General features: G+C 40.2%; 1 protein-coding gene across 3 annotated transcripts in view; it reads right to left on the bottom strand.

Moving 5' to 3' along the window:
- Positions 1-4037, bottom strand: part of SLC4A4 (solute carrier family 4 member 4) — a 336115-nt gene extending 332078 nt beyond the window's left edge. For all 3 annotated transcript variants that reach the window (XM_057726750.1, XM_057726751.1, XM_057726752.1), the window contains exon 1: positions 3284-4037. The gene's annotated coding sequence lies outside the window, so the exon portion shown is untranslated. The remainder of the gene's footprint in view (positions 1-3283) is intronic.
- Positions 4038-19238: the final 15201 nt, after the last annotated feature.

Here is a 19238-nt window from a genome sequence, read left to right as displayed (position 1 = left end):
TTGGAAGAAAAAGTTTTCTCTCTTCTTTGTCACAGCAGGTAAATAAGTTCACCATCATTCACAGCTGGCTGTCCTTCTGATGCCTTGTTTGAAATGCCATTGCACTGCTGAGACTAGAGAAATGCAATAAAAGTCACTGCCACAAAATCATTATGACAGTCATAAATATGGCTTCAGATAAAATAAAACTGGCCTCCTCTACAAATGAGTAGTATTTGTGCACCTATGCATGTATGTAAATGTACATCAGACAAAAGAACCGAGTACAAGGATGGGTTAGAAGAATCCATCTCCGCTGCTGGAAAAATAACTAACGATGTGCACTACAGGGAATATAAAATACCATCTTCATGTTAGAAGGACAGCAGCATGTTTTCTATTTGTGACATAAACATACCAAATGCTTAGCTACTGGGAGAAAGGCAAAAATGTATGTGAAATACAACTTAGTTCTGACCTTATATGAAAGAAACATTCTCCCCCCCCCCATTTAAAATTCCTGCATGATGCAAAAAAATTCCTGAAAGTAGAAAGATCTAATTTTGTAAAGTCTTACTAACTTTCTGGATGTCCCTAAACTATGTGTTCTTGCTAAATGGCTCCCCCAATATAGATAAATTTCATAAATCACAGGTTGGCCTCAGAAACTGCAGCAATAATAGTGAGAACCAAGATATGTGTTCCACTTATAGCTTCCTTAGTCCCATCAAATCATCTACCCTGATTCTTCTCATTTAGCAATCAAGGAAAAACTCCTGAGAAAATTTCATCATCATTAGATTTTTCTCTTCTCAGTTTGTTCTTTCTACTCCCAATCTTTATATCTATCAACTCCCATCTTGCCTTTTATTCATATTAAAAACAAACACAGAAAAGCTCCAAGAAACAAGCAGATGAGGTGTGTTGCCGCACTTAAGCAGCAGTGAATACTCACAGGACTCTCTCCCCTAACAACAGTAGTCCTCGTGGACTGCAGCGCCCTCAGAGGCAGGCAGAGAAACCTGATTACCTACATGATTCACCAACTAATGTGTATTTCCTTTCCTTAAGTGTTGTATTTTCTTTAAGATGTAAGCTATGGCCAGACCATCCATTTTATTATCAGAACAAGGGATCAGAACCTTAAAATTATACTTGCCGGAGTCCAGTGAAAAATGAAATTACCACTAGAGTGTGCTGGAAGTTGTCCCAAAGGTTACCCGTTTCTATCACATTTTTCTTCCTTTAAATATGATTCCCTGTATTGCTTTCACACATTGTTGTAAACCCAAAGTATATTCTAATCATTTAAAAGACTAAAATAATAACACTAACATTCAAACATTTAAAGTCATTTTATGTTAACAGAATGAACTAAAAGAGATACATTACTATCAACAGTACATTCAGGCAATCCCATTGGCTGGGGTGCCTTATATATGTTAGTAAGGCTCCAGAATGACCCTGAAACATTAAATGATAACCAAAACCTCATTTTGAAAACACCTTCATGCAAAATGTTGGGGGTTTCTTAGTTTTCTGTTTCCACAAAGGTAGACATGCCTGGAACTATCAAAATATCCCATCTTTTCCCTCCCACCTCCACTTTGATAAATACCCTATGCCTCAAGAGTTCATAAGAGTACTACTTTCCTCTCTCTATCCATATGTGGGAGTTGTCTGTCACCTTACCAGAGACTCTGAGATAAAGTTAAAACTATTCAATTTCAAGATGTAATAGAAAGAGAACAGAATCCTATCACCACATTTAACTTTAAAATGAAAGTAAAAGTTTTTTTCCTCAGTTATTAAAGCTATAGAAAAAGGAGATACGCTTCCTTTGATTGAACTTATACTAGTAACCTCAATCTAAGTGCCATAATGACCATGAAAATTACTTAAATGCTAATATGATAGATACGAGGAAGAGAGTTCTTAAATCAGAAACCTTTTCAAAAGACATGACATTGGCCATAAGAAGCTACTGAATACTGCTCTAACTGCTCTGAACAATCTATTCAAATCAAAACGAAAAAATAAGCCCTAATGAGCAATGTATGCTTAAATTTTATTCAGGTAATATTCAAACTCCAAGTCCCAGATACAAGAGAAAAAGGGAAATATGTTACAATGCAGTGTCTCTTAGGAAAGGAATTGTTCCAGGACTTGATACAACGTGTGTTTGGCACAGGCCAATGTTCATGATTTCCCATTAGGCACAACTTTCTCCAGCAATGAAGTGAAATGAGAAAAGAAATGAGGAGGGTATAAACCAAAACTGTAAAGTGCTCTTCACTTTCAAGCCTGGAAAGAGCTTGCTGCAGGCCAATCATGCTGAGAAGGTAAGGCCTTGAGAAGGAATGAGGGGTGGAAAAAACAGAAGTTTTACAAGCAACTTTTTTTTTAAATGGTTTACGGTGGTAGAACAGAGGTAGAATGGCTTCCTTCTCCATCTTTCATGTCAAGTTCAGGGTTTTTTGCTGTTGCTGTTCTTTTACTCTTTAGTAACTTTCCTCCTTGTGGTGCCTGCTGCAGTTTGCTGATGTAGTTCCCAACTCCTGCCTTCCTTTGGTGACTCTTATTAACGGACTGGCAAAGGCTGGGTAAAATGCATTTAAGAAAAAAGAAATCACCTCTTCTTGCCAAGACGCACATGCTGCCCAGTACCTGAGGAAGAGCTCCACTGTCGCCGGCCAAGAGAAATCCCAGTTTAACCTCTGCCTACCCTTTCCAAATCCATTGCAAATAACTGTGTGTGTGCCACTTGCAGACAATCTGCCTGACTCACCCCCGCTTTCGGCGTGCCAGGGAGAGATGTGAATGCTTCGTCTGGGAGCTGGCAGTGAAGTGGGGGCCGCGGTCTCGGTGCCACCGAAAGTCCCCCCAGCCTCCCCCGCTAGTGGGTTTGGGATGTCTCCCTCTCGAGCAGGTGCCCAGCCACAGTGGGGCCACCCAGGCTCCCAGGAACACACGTGTCACTGCACCGGAGCCCAGCCCGCGGGGTACAGTGGCCCCACAGCCCACGCTGGGGGCTTACAGTGGGGCAGAACCAGGACCACCCAAACTCCTCCTCTAAACGCTAAGAAGAAGAAGAAAAAAAAAGTACTTTTCCGCGGAATCTGCTTCCACACTCCGCCGGCGCCCAGCCCGGGGGATGCCCGGCCCGCAACTGACCTCTCCCTCCCTGCGCGCGCCAGAGGCCGCCTGCGCCCCCTCCAGGACCTGCCCCGGGCCCGCCGCCGCCGCCGCCGGGAGGCGGGGGCCTCGGCCGACCCTCCCTCCCCTGCCCCGGCCGGGCGCTCACCTCCTAGGGTCCGGCTTCCGTCGCTCCTCCAGTTTGGCGGCTGAGTGTGGGGCTGCAGCAGCCGCTGCCGCCTTCGCTGCTACCGCCGCCGCCGCCACCGAAGCGCTGCCCGGCGCGTCGCCGGGGCTGGAAGCTGGGAGCCCGCGAGATCCCCGGAGGCGCGGGCCCGGGGCGCGGCGGGGCCGGATCGCGGGAAGTTGGTGTGCGGCGCGGAGCGAGCGGGGCGGGAGCCACCCGCTCCCAAGTAGTCACAACTTTGCCGGCCGGGTGGGTGCGCGCTCCGGGGCGGAGGGAGGCGAGGACGGGGCGAGGGCGAGGGCGAGGGCGCTGGGGCGGGAGGGTCCTCGGAGCCGGCAGGACCAGAACCTGAACGGCCCGCGAGGAAAGGGGACGGTAGCGCGGGGGTAGATGTCTGCGCGGCCCGCGTGGTGAGCGGCGAGCGAGCGTGTGCGAGCGCGGGCGTCTACTCTACTTCGCCTTCTGCAGCTCCTGCATATTTATGGGGATCGCCGATGTTTCTGCCAGTAACTAACACTGCAGCGGCAGTGCCCGGCCCGGACGCCCCTCGGGAGCGAGCCCGGGGCGGGGGGAATCGGGGAAGGCGGCGGTGGCGGAGGCTGTGCCACGAGCGCGAGCCCGCGATCCATATTTAAAGCCGCCACTGGCCTCGGCCGGCCCCCTGCCCTGCCCTCGCTCGCTCGCTCGCTCGCGCCCGCCCGGCCCCCACCGCTCCGGGCCGCCGCTCGGCGTCAGCCGCCCGGGCTTCGGCGGCGGCGGCGGCGGGGAGGGGCCTCGGGCCGCACCGCCTCTGCCGGGGACTCCGGCTCTGCGCGCAGCGCCCAGCTGGAGCTGACAGAGGACCCGGCTCCCGACCCGCCGCCTTCGCCTTCCTGGGTTCCCTGTCTCTCACGCCCTGAGCGGGCTGCTAGCACCAGCTTTTTTGTCCTATTCGCAAGAGTTCCGCGCTGGGGAAAGCGTATTCTCTCTTGCAGAACTGAAGTTGCTGGCGTTTCCCAGCCCCAGATCACTCTTGACGCTACTTTATAAAACTTGAGGAATATAGATAGAGAGAGTGCTGCCAGCACACAGTATTAAGTCATCGTATACCTTTAGCAAAGGATGTCTGGGGAGAGCACGGCTCTCAACCTTGTCCGTGGCTTATGTCACTGGACTTCTGTCTTCCTCAAGCAGTTTGGGAAGCATCTTTAGCCATCCAAGGGAGTTTCTTGGGGATATAAAGGGATTATTGTATTTACTCTGTTCCTAAGGCTAGAGTTTAAGTCCCCTTTGCCAAGCAAATAATGCTAATAATATATCAATGACCCAGCCCCATTATGATCAGTTAAGTAGACCATTAAGATATGAACAGACCGTCAGCACAGACACTGTCTATTGTTTTGAGTATTGCTAAGAAGCCATTTAATGGATTTGAACCGCACAGTATATGATGTAAGCCTATATGCATTTCCTATTAATACATATTATATATAATATACATGTGGAAGTCATTGACCAAAGTGCATCTTTGAGGATAGCCATCAAAACACATAAAGCCCAAGAGAAATAATATCACATACTGACTACCTGCTTCAAAGATTTGGTTCCAAATCTTTCTTCAATACTAAGCTACAATTAATAAGACCTCGGGGGGGGGGGGGGACATGGAGGGAAATAATTTGGGGACAAAGGCTTTTCTTTCCAGTATTTAAAACTGGAATACTGGACCTCACCAGTGCTTGGGAAGCAGGTATATATTTGTATCTTTGTTTAAAAACCTGGTGTGTTTAAAATCCTTAGTCAATGCTCAGGAGACACTAGGAAACACCAGAAGCTGTCTAATGTTTAAAATGAAAATGCATTAATGTTGTGTGTCTGGCTGTTGTTAACATCTGGCTCACATATATGCTCACACATTCAACATGACCCACTGCAGTGACGTGGGAAATTCAAAACAGGAGATTTTTTTTTTTAATTTAGCTTTAAAGGTTTTGCCTACATACTTATAATCTGTTTTTAGACTAATGTTAAAATTAACTTTCAGTCCCTGAGCACACAGTTAGCAAGAATCAGCAACCCCAAAGTAAGCTCACAGGAAAAGAGAAGCCACTTTGGTATGAAGAATTTGCCACTGCTGTTCTTCAGCTTTTCACACTGTGGATTATGTATTTCAACATAGCTGGCAATTTTTCATTATAATCATGAACCAGCCATGAATGGTCAGCGTTGGTGACTGTTTGGGAAAGGAAAAATCCAAGAAACTTATGTTTTCCAATATTCTGCTACAAAATATATCAAACTGTCCCTCACACAAACCAAACAGGTAACCCCTGAAGGCATTTCACTATCAAGATTGACAAAATTTTACCTTGAAAGAGTCTAAAGTTGGAGTGTGGGGTGGGAGGCAGAGAGGGAATTAGAGCACTATGGGCTGAGGTTTCGTGTGTGCCTTAAATTAATGAGAAGAAGAGTTGTCATTGGCAAAAGGCCAACAACCTGTTATCATTCTCATTACTTGATGTTTGCTATCCCACAATTAAAAGAGCATGTTCCATGTCCTTTCCTGTTGATTATTGTCCAGTAATTGAGATGCATGTGTTTTTCTTATGAAAGGTCATTGATTAACATTTCTCGTTATCTCTGCATGTGGTTACCTTTGCTTTTGCTATTCTGAGCAAGGACAATGAATCCTGAGATCTTTTTTTTCACTGATCCTAAACCTTGAGTTATGTCCCTTGATTCTCATGAGCCCAAAGAAAGATTTATTTGTTCATTTTGTATTGGAGTTCACACAGCTTGGTGACAAGAAGAATGAACAGAAAAAATTAATGGAATTAGAAAAACAGTAATAAGTAATCTTTACTGATAATGATTTATTTATTTTTTAATAAATAACTCTGTGCTAAATGACCTTCTAGAATACTAACCCAGTACTTAACGTATCAATCAAGTGTCTTTGATATCATCCAAGGTCCTTACAGGCACCTGAAGGAAACAAAGATGGGAGTAAGAACCTTGTTTCAATGACAGGCACCATCTAGTGGCAGCAGGTGATGAAACCTCCTGAAGACATAATGTCTCCAGCAAGAATGAAGATGAACGTTTTTGAATAGCAGTCCAGGCATTCCTGGTCTTAGAGAAGCTTGGCACTCTTTGATTCTAAAACAAGAAGGTTGTATGTAGAAAAATAATGCAACTGAAAGACCTTGTGACAATTATTCAAATAAGTAGAGTACAGATCTGACCTGCAGGTAGAATTACTGCCACAAAGAGTTTTTTCAATCTTTGTGTGATTTTGTATAGTCACACCTCTTTATAAAGACCTTTATATATTTTTTTTACTTAAAGACATCTGTATTTAAGTTTCTTTATTATATAAATCAAGGAGAGTGGTGGCTTGTCACTGAATATTATCTATAAAGCATTTAGTTCAACAAATAGCAGATAAAGCATTTTGTTCAACAAATAGCAAAGCCCATAAGCTTATTTTTGGGGGGGGGGGGTTATTATTCTATTTTACTAGAAAAGAAAAAAGGGTAAAAGATATTGAGTGCTTATGCTGGAGTTATACAAAATTGCAACATTCATACACATCTCATTTGGGGCCCTAAACAATAGGAGGTAGTATAAATATGTTATATCCTGTTACTACATACTTCAAAGAATGATCAGAAATGTTCCTCAATATCAGCTTCTTTTTAAATACATGGCTCATTGGTAGAAGTCTGACAAACATTTTGCTACACAGAATTGAGATTTTCTTCATGCTGATATTTGTTTTGACTTGTAGTTGTTTTGTTATTAAACGATATTGCTATCAAATGATCATTAAAGTGGCTGCCCTGGAGTCAGTTTAGTCAACAACTTCATAATGTAAGAGTAAGGAAAGAGAAAATCACTTTTTCTTCCCATCCTGGGACTAGTCTGGAGTGAAACTGACGATATAGACAAAGAGATCACTTAAAGACTTCATTTTTGTTTCACTTACACTCCAGAAATTACATATTCAATCCGACAAATTCCTGAATAAATTCAGCCAACCTCAATCTATCATCTATCTTCTCTCCTTCAAATTCCAGGTTTAAAAATAACTATAGTCGCATAGACATAGAGAACAAAGGTATGGAAACCAAGGGGGAAGACACAGGTGGCAGGAAATGGGAGATAGGAATTGACATATATACACTATTGATACTATGTATAAAATAGATAATTAATGAGAACCTATTGCATAGCACAGGGAACCCCACTCAATACTCTGTGGTGACCTAAATGGGAAGGAAATCCAAAAAAGAGGGGATATATGTATATGTATAGCTGATTCACTTTGCTGTACAGTAGAAACTAACACAACATTGTAAAGAAACTATACTCCAATAAAAATTAATAAAGAAAAAAGAATAAAGAAAAGTTTTTTTTTTTTTAAATAACTGTACTCCCTTTTTATGAGAAGTAAAAAAATGTAAACACACTTTTTGTAAGCTGTCAGCAAGGCATGAGCTAGGGAAAATAATTTTATTTAGCTAAACGTGCATAAGTTGCTTCACAGCTTAAACTACTAAACTCTCAACCATATCCAAATGTCATTTTTAAAACACATGGGACTTCTCTGGTGGTCCAGTGGTTGAGACTCCGAGCTCCCAATGCAGGGGGCACGGGTTTGATCCATGGTCAGGGAACTAAGATTCCACATGCTATAGGCACAGCCTAAAAAAATACAATTAATAAATTAATTAATTTTTAAAAAGTACCTAACGTCAAATATCAGGAGAGGCCCTAACTTCTAAAAACAGGAGCCTATCTCTGTTCATGTTGAAGAAGACAAGTTATTCAACCTTTCTGGGCCTTAGTTCCCTCAGCAAAAGATCAAGGGGCTTAAGATAATTACCCAAAAACACAATAATTCCAATAGAATACTAGAATATTTTACTTTAATAAAATTTGAACAATGTCTGTGATGAGAAACATGCAAATATTTCAGAAATAGTATTGACACATTTATTATGAATACTCTGTTTAATAACCCTAGGCCAAAGTTTCAGCCTCTTCCTCCTATAGGAATTCTCCCATGGATCAGTCTAACAACAGGACACAGGTCACTCTGTTTTGAAAGGAAAAGGGAAAATTAAATTGAGCTACTAAGCCACTAAAACCTATGCTCTCTAGGATTAAAAAGATTAGTCTGGTTTTAGGTAAGATAGTAGAGAATTACATCAGACTTTTCTAACAAAACTGACTCCCAGGGCCCTTGGACTCTGCTAATCAGTGTGTGCGTGTGTGTGTTTGTGCCTGTGTGTGACCCACCAGTCACGTCCCAGACGCAGACAGGTGCTTGTTCCTTTGTATCCTGCTGGCCTGCCACCTCCCAGAGGATGAATGAGCCCAGATGGCAGGCTTCTTGCTTTGAAGTTGCTCTTCCTTTTCTCCTGTGGACTGAGTCACATGGACATAGCTGTTCCACTCTGTGGAGACAGGTTTTCTACAGATTAATCAACCACTGGATCAAACTGGTCCATGACCATTCACATCCCATTGATCTACTCCCCATAGCAGGCCTATCCTGGAGACCACAACACACCCATCTCCTTGCAAATAATCAAACAGTTGACACTTCCAGTGCACATCTGCAAGACATCTCTTTACAGGAAATGTTGCAAAATTGAAATTAGAATATTAAAAGTTGCCTCTTTTCCCCCCCTTTCCTGAGGAAGGAAACATTCTGAGCGAATTTGCCTTTTATGACTTTTCAGTTTCCCCTTGCTGACCAAAAGATGCTTAGTTCTACACAGAACATGAAGCATGACTGGGTTATCCATTCAGCCCACAAATATTTATTAAGAACCTACTATTAGGTCAAGTAGGACTCTTCCAGGTGATGGGTTCCTGGAACAGCATAGTTTCGGCTTCATGGAGCTTACAAGTAAACAAATAAATAGATAAGATAATCTCCATTTCCTTGGAATGCAAAACGCTATGAAGTAATAAGTGGTATAAATAGGGTGGCCAACCATCCCAGTTCATAGTTCCAGTTTACCCTGTTTTTCCTGAGTAATGATAATAGTACTCCCTTTCATTCTCAAATGAGAAATTAGTGAGAAGTTAGAGAATCACCCTAGCTCCAGAAGAAACAAAACACAGTGAGGGTGAGGCAGAGCCACCTGCAAGTGGGTGTTAGGGAAGGCCTCTCTGACATGGTGATGTTTGAGCACACAGATCTAAATGACAACATGAATACATATCAGAAATTTTAAAGGCAACTTGACATGACAAACAACATCTGGCTCAGAGTTTTACACGTAGTAGGAACTCAATAATTATTCATAGAATGATCAATTGCATCCACTCTTTTTGGAACATTAAAAAGAGAGACCCTTACTCAACCAGAATACATTTCTATTAAGACAGATTCAGGCTCCACAAATTCCTTAAGATGTCATTCTTCCTAATCTATAACTTGTAGACTACATCTATGTATTTATTTGCATGTGCATAAAACACATCTGGAAGGATATACAAGCAACTAAAAGCAGTATTTGCCTCCAGGAAAGGGAACTACGTGATTGTGGGGTAGGCGTAAAATTTTTTTTGAATTTTGAGTCATGTGGATTGATTGCTTATTTTTAACTTAAATTTGAATTAAAATACACAAATAATATCATTTACCTGCCTGTAACTATTTTCCATACAAGTAATATATATTTATACATTATATATTATTGTAATATGTAATTCACAGAAACCCTTCTGATAGACAGTAAGATTAATATTCTTACAAACCATGAAATAGTAACTACTGGGACACCAGTGACAGGGCTGGAATGTCTGAATCTTTTCATAGTTATTGGATGCTGTTCAGTGCTGACAGTGTTTGCTCACTGCCCACCTGAGCTTCGTTCAAATTAGTGTCGTGGAATGAGATCTTCTAAAGAATATTGCTGCTTTCCTTGCACCTGGGCAAATAAAACTACAGTACAAAATTTTAAAATAACATTTTATTGGGCATCTTGCTGTACCTTTGATTATAGCTGTCGGTTTTCAAAAACGAAAATCTGTTGCTTTTTTCTGTTATTAGAGTAATATAGTTTCATTATTAAAAAAAAAAGTTGTACAACAGAGAAAAATAGATGGAATGGCTGTGAGAAATATCCTCTTTCAGAGAAGACTGCTAATATCCTGGCATATTTTCTTTTTTGCATAATTAAGATCTGTGGTTTCCAGTTGATTGATCCCAGTGTATTTTTTTTAAATGATGTAGTCATCAATACTCACTTTAAATGAGGACAATCTTTTGGCATAAACACAAATTTTAAGAGATAAAGCTAGAAAAAAAAGGGGTGTGGGGCCTGAATTTGGCTCCATCTTTCTAAACCCAGTTGATAGGTGTTACACTCTTATGTCAGCACAAGTCCAGAATTGCCCTTATGCTTATGAAAATTCATATGAAATAGGCTCCCTATTGACAGTTTCTGCTATCTGGCAATGAAAATGTTGATAGCCCCACTAACAATACTAACACTAATACTGCTAATAGCCAACACCTACACAGCCATTACCATGTTCCAGGGACTGTTCTAATTACTTAACATTTTATTGGGCATCTTGCTGGACCTATTATGAACTCACTTAATCTTCATAATAACGCTGTTAGTAGTAGTGTTATCACTCCCATCATCAAAAGAAGCAATGTCAATACCGGAGCTCCATACATTTTCTTACATAACAACTCTGTTTCAGATTTCCTCAAAATTAGTAGAAGTTTGGAGTTGGTCTTTCTCTGTGAACTTGAACATCTGATCCAGAGAGTTGGCTAATTGTTGGGGAAATCCACACAATATGATACTTCAATTACATCTACTGCTCCAATTTCAACTGAACCTGACAGAGCACACGTACACTAATATCAACACCTGCATATACTTTCTGAGAACTCAGCTATCCAAAACCATAATTTTTGGAAGCTGAAGCCACTACAATTTGATTTTATTTTCTTTTTTTTTTAACATGGCTGCTTTTAAATCACAACTATTTAAAATGAGATTTTTTTGTGCTGTTTTCTTTTAATTTCAATCACATGTATGTGCTTTCTAGCCACAATCATCCCTATAGGACACAAAATAGACATACAACATATATGTGTTTGAAAGCCATTAATGACTTCCCATGAACGGCTAATACCATGGTATTTGCTTGTTCCATCCCTTCTTAACTTTTTAATTGTTCATACTGAAATAAGTGGTAGAAGAAAATATTTTTCTTGGTATTCTGGTTGTTGTTTCAGTATTTAGGCCCTGGCCTGGTACTAGCAATCTTCATCCCTAAGTTAAACTTGAATACCTTCATCTCTGTTTACCAAAAATGAACATTTCATTCAGCATTACACAGAAACTGGTAATAAATTTCCTTCAGCGCTTCTTACTTGCTTAAATTTAAAGCCTAGTATTTAGCAAAAATTGTTCAGAAACTTCTGTGCTAACATCTATAATGGTAAGATAGAAACTGAAAGAAGAAGGTAATTTTCAAATAATTAAAAGGTAAATTCCGTTCCTCTCAATTTTCCATTTGAGTACTTTGGTAACTTTGATCCAGGGAAAGTAACCCCAAATCACTCCTAGGTGCTCACATTTCTTCATAGATCCAGTGATGTCTTGGAACCAATAATACCCTGGCATCCTAGTCCAAGGACGGTATTAAAATAAACGCTTAAGAGAGACAAAGTGGAAGAAAGAACTCTAGACAGCTCTTGCCGCGCCAGCCAGTGGTCCTCAAATTCCATTACAGCTTCTTTGATTAAATTAAAATACAGTAAGTATTGAGTACTTATTTAACACTTATCCTGGCAAGAATAAAAGACATTCCATTTAGAGAAACAACTATTCAAAAACTTCTGCTGATGCGGCAGTTACTATTGGAATAAAGAGCAGAGTAATCAAGTAGATGGAGGTGATTTTTCAGAGACTACAGAAGAAAATACTACAATACTAGGTACAGTGGTGCTGTCCTAACTGCTTTTATAATCTTGCTTTAGTATAAACCACCAATTAAGGCAAAAAGAAGTAGTCTAGTGTAATGCTAAAGTGTAAGCAAATAAATTCACTGCTGCACTCGGCAGCTACCATTTGTTAAGAACTTCCTAATCCTTGTACGATAGGATAAAAATTATCCCTATCGTACAATTAAGGAAACAGAAGCTAAGAAACAAGTACCAAAGTTATGGAGCCAGGGTTCTGAAACCAAGCCTAAACCTCCGTTCTTTCCACTATACCATGCTTCCTCAATCTACCCCTAGGAGGTACATGGAGAAAGTTAAGATTACACCGTCCTTGGTCTTTGGTGGAAAAAATGTGAGCTCCTTACCACCCACCCACCCCAATGTTCAGTCTAAACTGCACACAAAGCAGGTTAATCTTCCTAAAGCAGTGTTTTGATTAAGCTCCTGCCCTCCCTAAAAAACAACACTTCCAAAACTCTTTATCAACTATTGAATAAAGTCCAAATTATTTAGCTTAGAGTTAGTGACCCTTCTTGACCATGTTTCAACCAGCTGTATTTGCTAGTGATCCAATACATAGCTTGATGTATGGGACTTCTCACCATTTCCCAAATATGTATTTGGCTTTCTTGGTCCTTGTTACTAGCTTGGGCCAATTTATTTTACCAGGAATGTCTTTCTTTTCTCCATCTCCATCTCTACCTATTGAAAGCCTTTTCATTTTTAAACACCCAATTAAAGTGCTACCTAATCCATAATATCTTCTCTGATTAGTTCAGTACAGAAGACCTTTCTCTTTTCCATATGGATAGCATTTAGATTGTGCCACTTACATCTCCATGTAATGAGGCTTTCAGTATATGTTCCTCATTTCCCCCACAAAATTATAGGCTCTGTGAGTGTGGAAAATGGATCTTATACATTTTTACATTCTTTACCTCCTCTAGTGCAGTTCCATGAATATAGTAGGCTCTCTCTAAAAAACTGAATGAATAAACAAAGAATAAATGAAGCTTAGGTTGAGTTAATGACAATTACAACTTCAAATATAGTAAGACTCCCCTTGAAAGGTCAGACTGAACTCAAAAAGCACTTGTGTTTTTACTTTTCTGTGGTTATGAATTTAAAAATCATCTTTTGTGTTCAGCCATGGGCTTTAGTAGAATATGGATACGTTTTCATGAGAAATTAGGCTTAAAATACGATTTCTCCTTGTTTTAAGCAATCTTTCATTTACTTTTTCAAAAAAAAATATTTTTGGAATGTCTTTTATGCACCAGATCCAATGAAGGCCACTGTCTCCAGGGAGCTTAAATTCTAATTGGGAAGAGAGGCAATAAACAAGTAAACAAATATATAGCATAAATTCTACTACAGAAATTAATGAGATGACAAAGGAGAGAGATCGAATACTTTAGATTGGCTCATCAGGGAAGGCTTGAGGAGCTGACTTTAAGAGTCAAACATGCAGAAAACTCTGATGAAAACACTTCAGGCAGAGAAAACAGCCCGTGCAACATTCGGAGGCTAAATACATATAAGCTACAATCCTACCAATATGCTGCCTGTACAGTTAACTACCACATTCTGAGCGGAGCATGCAATTCCCAAACAAGGTTCTCAAACTGTCATTTTACTTCTAATAATGGTTGAGTAACCGTATTAGTGGTGACTATGGGACAGACAAGGAATCAAGTTCAGACTAAATCTGGCACTTAATTCTTCTTAGTAAAATTAAGTTTGGCAGTAAGCATATTCAGTTTTGATAAAAGCTCAAGTCAAATAAAGGCACATTTTAAAAGCCCTGATGTACACATCCACATTTCAAATCTTGTGATTTCCCTTATATTTCATAAAGCAGTCTTCTTGTAGATATCTCTAAGTTCACATGAGTAGAGCTACAGATAGAATAGACTGCTGGTGGATAAAATTCCTGTATGACAGATGGTTAGGAAATTGGAATACAAAGTTATGTTTTCTGAAACAATCCTCTATATTTTCTCTTCACCTTTCTTTCAAAAAGTGTGAAATAGGAGTATTTGGCCTTGGATATTAGAATATTGTTTTCAAAATAATACCTTAATTTGAAAACCTGTCTTAACAAAATGTACTAAATTATGAAATGAATTATTTTCTTAGGAATTAGCACCTGCCACCCTATGAGTGAATTAAGTCAATTTGTTTTGCCTCTACAACAATCAGAAATATTTAGTGACTGATCACACCTTCCTATGAGTGACATAGCAGGCACTAACAATAAAGTACATCGCTGAGACAGCAGTTATTTTAGCTGGTCTTTAATCATATTTTACTCCTCAGTGAGCCAATAAGTTTTAAATACTCTTGCAGGTCCATAATCAACAGGAAACTTTTAGCCTTTCAGGGGCAAAATAAACTGCACTTAAGAATCTTGACCCTACTCCCTGCATTCACTATTATGCCATATGGATAATACTAATATTGGTACTCTGTTTGGAGTGTTAAGATTCTGAAAACCCTTAAAAAAACTGTAACTATGTGTGTTTACATATTTTTTTTTCCATTTCTTTCCAAAGAAATAAACTGACATACTCAGTATTTGGAGGCTTAGAATGTTCCAGGTGCCATGTGGAAATTATTTTGAAAATTATGGGGTCATGTCTTTTTTTTTAATGATGTACTATAACAACTGCAAAACAAATATTTGTTTGTTTTCCAAACAGTTTGAATTTAGGGGCTTGTTATATTTCATGAATGTATACCCAATAAGAAATAGGATAAGAAATTAGTTTAAATCAGGGGTCATCAAACTTTTTTTGTAAAGAGTGAGATAGTAAAAAATATGGCTTTGACAGCCATATGTCAATATTATGTCTCAGGACTTCCCTGGTGGTTCAGTGGTTAAAAATCTGCCTTCCAGCAACCTAAATGCCCATCAACAGATGAATGGATAAAGAAGATATGGCACATATATACAATGGAATATTACTCAGCCATAAACAGGAATGAAATGGAGCTATATGTAATGAGGTGGATAGACCTTGAGTCTGTCACACAGAGTGAAGTAAGCCAGAAAGAGAAAAACAAATACTGTATGCTAACTCATATATACGGAATCTAAAAAAAAATGGTACTGATGAACCCAGTGACAGGGCAAGAATAAGGATGCAGATGCAGAGAATGTACTGGAGGACACAGGGTTAGGGGGGCACGGGGGGTGAAGGGGAAGCTGGGACGAAGTGAGAGAGTAGCATAGACATATTTACACTACCAACTGTAAAACAGATAGCTAGTGGGAAGGTGCTGTATAACAAAAGGAGATCAGCTCGATGATGGGTGATGCCTTAGAGGGCCAGGACAGGGAGGGTGGGAGGGAGTCGCGGGAGGGAGGGGATATGGGGATATGTGTATAAATACAGCTGATTCACTTTGGTGTACCTCAAAACCTGGTACAAGAGTGTAAAGCAATCATATTCCAATAAAGAGCTTTAAAAAAAAAAAAGAGAGAGAATCCGCCTTCCAATGCAGGGGACACAGGTTCGATCCCTGGTCGAGGAACTAAGATCCCACATGCCTCAGGGCAACTAGGCCTGCGCACCATAACTAGAGAGCCTGCATACCACACCTACTAAGCCTGTGCACTCTGGAGACCGAGTGCCATAACTAGAGAGAAGCCTGCACCCCACAACGGAAGATCCACATGCCACAACGAAGATCCCGCATGCCACAACTAAGACCTGATGCAGCCAAACAAATAAATATGTATATATATTATGTCTCAACATTGTTGTGAGAAAGCAGCTGTGAGCAATATGCAAATGAATGGGTGTGGCCAAATTTGGCCACAGAAGGCCACACTTTGCCAATCGCTGGTTGAAACTAAAGGCAGGCTACATTAATAAAATATACTGGAATGTAAATGTTTACTTATGAAAAGATCTACCTTTCAAGTCTTGTTAGTATGTCTTTATACTCCTTTGCTTTATTGCAGACTATACCATGCCACCTCACCCAGCCAATCTCCACTGTTGCAGCCAATTGAGATAAGTCAATTATCACACTACACCAATGACTGGAATGCCACAAAAGTACTCTGGGACACCACTGCAGAAAGAAACAGACAAAAAGACTATACCTAGCATTTTAGAGTTGGAGGGAGGTGTGAAAATATGAGTTCAAAATATTTAGCAAAGCATTCTGTAACCTTGGGTATATACATCTAAATCTAAAATGATGGCTGATGTGGCTGATGTGGGGTACACTCCTCAGAGGCACTAATGTCACACACAGTGAAGTGGACACTGCCGTTTCACTTAAATTAGGCAATCTAATAAAACTAGAATAACAAAAATAAAGCCCACACCCTAACCAGTATCATTATTAAGAAAAATGAAGGAAAATGGTAGATTAAAAGAGTAACTTTATAAAGTATACTCCTTCGGCCAAATGATGCAACTGATGTAGTCAGCCTGGCTTAATTTTTTTTTTCTTCTTCCCAGTTTGTGTTACTAATCACTTTGTAAGAAGTCATCTCTCTTCTACCTATCTGATTTCTAGCTCCCTGAGCCCCCCCCCCCTCGCCGCCCCCGCCACGGTCTCTGCCAAAGATTGAATCATTACGGATAAAGAACCACAGGACAATTTTAGGAACATTATTTTAGTTGAAAAAGAATGTTACCAAAAGTAGTAAACAACAAAATCAGGAACAATAGAGTAGGAGAAAAAAATAAATGGAGCTGAAATATCAAATAAATGTGCCTGATGAATGCTTGAGTGTCTTGTCTTCCTAATCTTACATAAAGAAATTTTGACCATATATGGTAGACTTAAATATTTTGTTGTCTTTCCAAGTTTTGATCCAAAATCAAGCACAATGGTAAAATGCTCTTTCGTAGGAATAACCTTTAGTTCTTTCTTGACTTAAACCACTAATCTACTTTCCCCTGTGCTCTGCAGTCATTAATGATTCACACCCATTCTCCTGAACTACGACTCTATTTAAAAGATAAAGACAAGGGATCAGGGCAAGGTCAGCAGGGACTGAACTCAGGTGTTCTGCCACTTAGCCTTGAACTGAGACCGCTAAAACCTTGGAATTATCTGATTAACAATCATGCACTCACCTGAGAGTAGTGGTATCAAATGGGATGTAACTGTCCTATTCCTTATTGGAAGATCTGCCTATAAAGATTATGCCTTGTAACAGGAGTCAAACAGGAAAAAGCACTGGAGTCAGACCAATCTGGCTTTGACGCTTCACTCTACTGTTTATTCTCAGAGTACCCTCTATTACTATGGTGATGGTGGGCTCTCAGGGCAGGTGGTAAAGGTGGGGGTATTACTAGTAGTTCAGCAACCATGCAAAGAAAAGACAATAGTGCCAAAATAATATTAAATAACCCTCTTGGTCCATCAAACATATTGAATGCCTCAATCTATGTTCTATCTTCAACTGAATGAGCGAGAATATTATCTCTTTAAAGTGATGTTGATTGATTTAAGGCCACAGCTTGGCATGGAAATAAGCATTGGAATAGTCTTCACTATTAAATTCATCCTCTTATTTCCTATGGAACTGCAAACCTCACTGTAATCCTACACTCAATTAGTAGATTGGGGTGGGAGTTAAGGTCAGAATTAGAGAAGTGAGAAACAGCTCTATTTCTACACGTTTCTATTCCTTCCTTAAACTCTGAGAACAGAATTAAATAATCCATGAGAGTAGACATTATTCTCTCCCATTGTATCATGTTGTCTTTCCTTCATGTCTTAAAAAGTCACTATAAAGATACCTTAACACGTTAGACCCAGCGTCTATAACTGTCTTTTATCACCTGCCATGCTCCTGCTCCGTTTTGCTTTTCACTCTGAACTTGGTTTTTTTGTTCACTCAACAATTTATACAGTTTATGTGTCAAATACTATGCTCAGTCGTGGGAATAAGCAACAGCTAGCAAGATGTAACACAGTCCTTGTCCTCACGGAGCTTACTGTAGAGTTCCTATGGAAAATAGATGCTAAACAAATACACAAACAGGCAATTTATTAACTACAAATAGGATTAGACAACAGTCATCGAGACAGAATAGATGCAGGTCTGCTCTACGAAAGTCTGGTGAGCCATCACCTCTATACCTAATGGGATGGCAACTGAAGACAACTTTCCTAGCTCCACATTCCCTGCCACTGACATCATCGCCTCAGTAAAACCCAACAATGCAAGATGGATGATGATGCTTGGGTGGGGCAATAACTGTTCTTGTAGAGTAAGTTAATGAAATAATCGTATTGCCACATGATACCTTTTCTCACCCTGTAACACTGTTCTTGCCTTCAGGGAAATCACACAAATTGTTTATTTAATGCACACTGAGAGGCTTACTTGCTTTGTGGAGAAGAGCTCAGGGTGATGTTTCTATCAGAACCCTATGGCTCACTCATGTTTTCATCTTTGTAAGGGAAAGAAAGTCCAGTTGGAAACACTGAAGTCTCTTCTCCTTCTGCACCTTGATAGACACAATCCCCCCCTCAGGCACAGAGCCCTAATCAAGACTGCAGAAGCATGGTTTCTTTGCAGTTTTAGGCAGTCCTAGAATTTTTTTTTTTGACCATGCCTCGTGGCATGTGGTATCTTAGTCCACCCCCCCCCCCCCAACCCCAGGGGTCGAACCCACGCCCCCTGCAGTGGAAGTTTGGAGTCTTAACCACTGGACTGCCAGGGAAGTCCCAGTCCTAGGATTTTTATATTTATCTGGAGGGTAAACACGTATCATCGAAGGTATTACTTCTTCAAAATATAGATCTTCCTTCAGAGTTCATCAAAGCCTCATTTTTTAGCATCTAGCCAGTATATGAAAGGAGAGTGTACCCGTAAGGAAAAATTAGTCAAAGCTCCCCCCTCCTTTTTTTCTAATTATCAGGATTGTTGTTGTTTTGACTTTCAAATGTGGTAAAAAGATATATTCCAAGTCATGAACACTGTGTTGCTAG

The sequence above is a fragment of the Hippopotamus amphibius genome, chromosome 3 (genome assembly GCF_030028045.1).
Source record: "Hippopotamus amphibius kiboko isolate mHipAmp2 chromosome 3, mHipAmp2.hap2, whole genome shotgun sequence".
Lineage (NCBI taxonomy): Eukaryota > Metazoa > Chordata > Mammalia > Artiodactyla > Hippopotamidae > Hippopotamus > Hippopotamus amphibius.
This window is presented reverse-complemented; position numbering and strand designations above follow the sequence as displayed.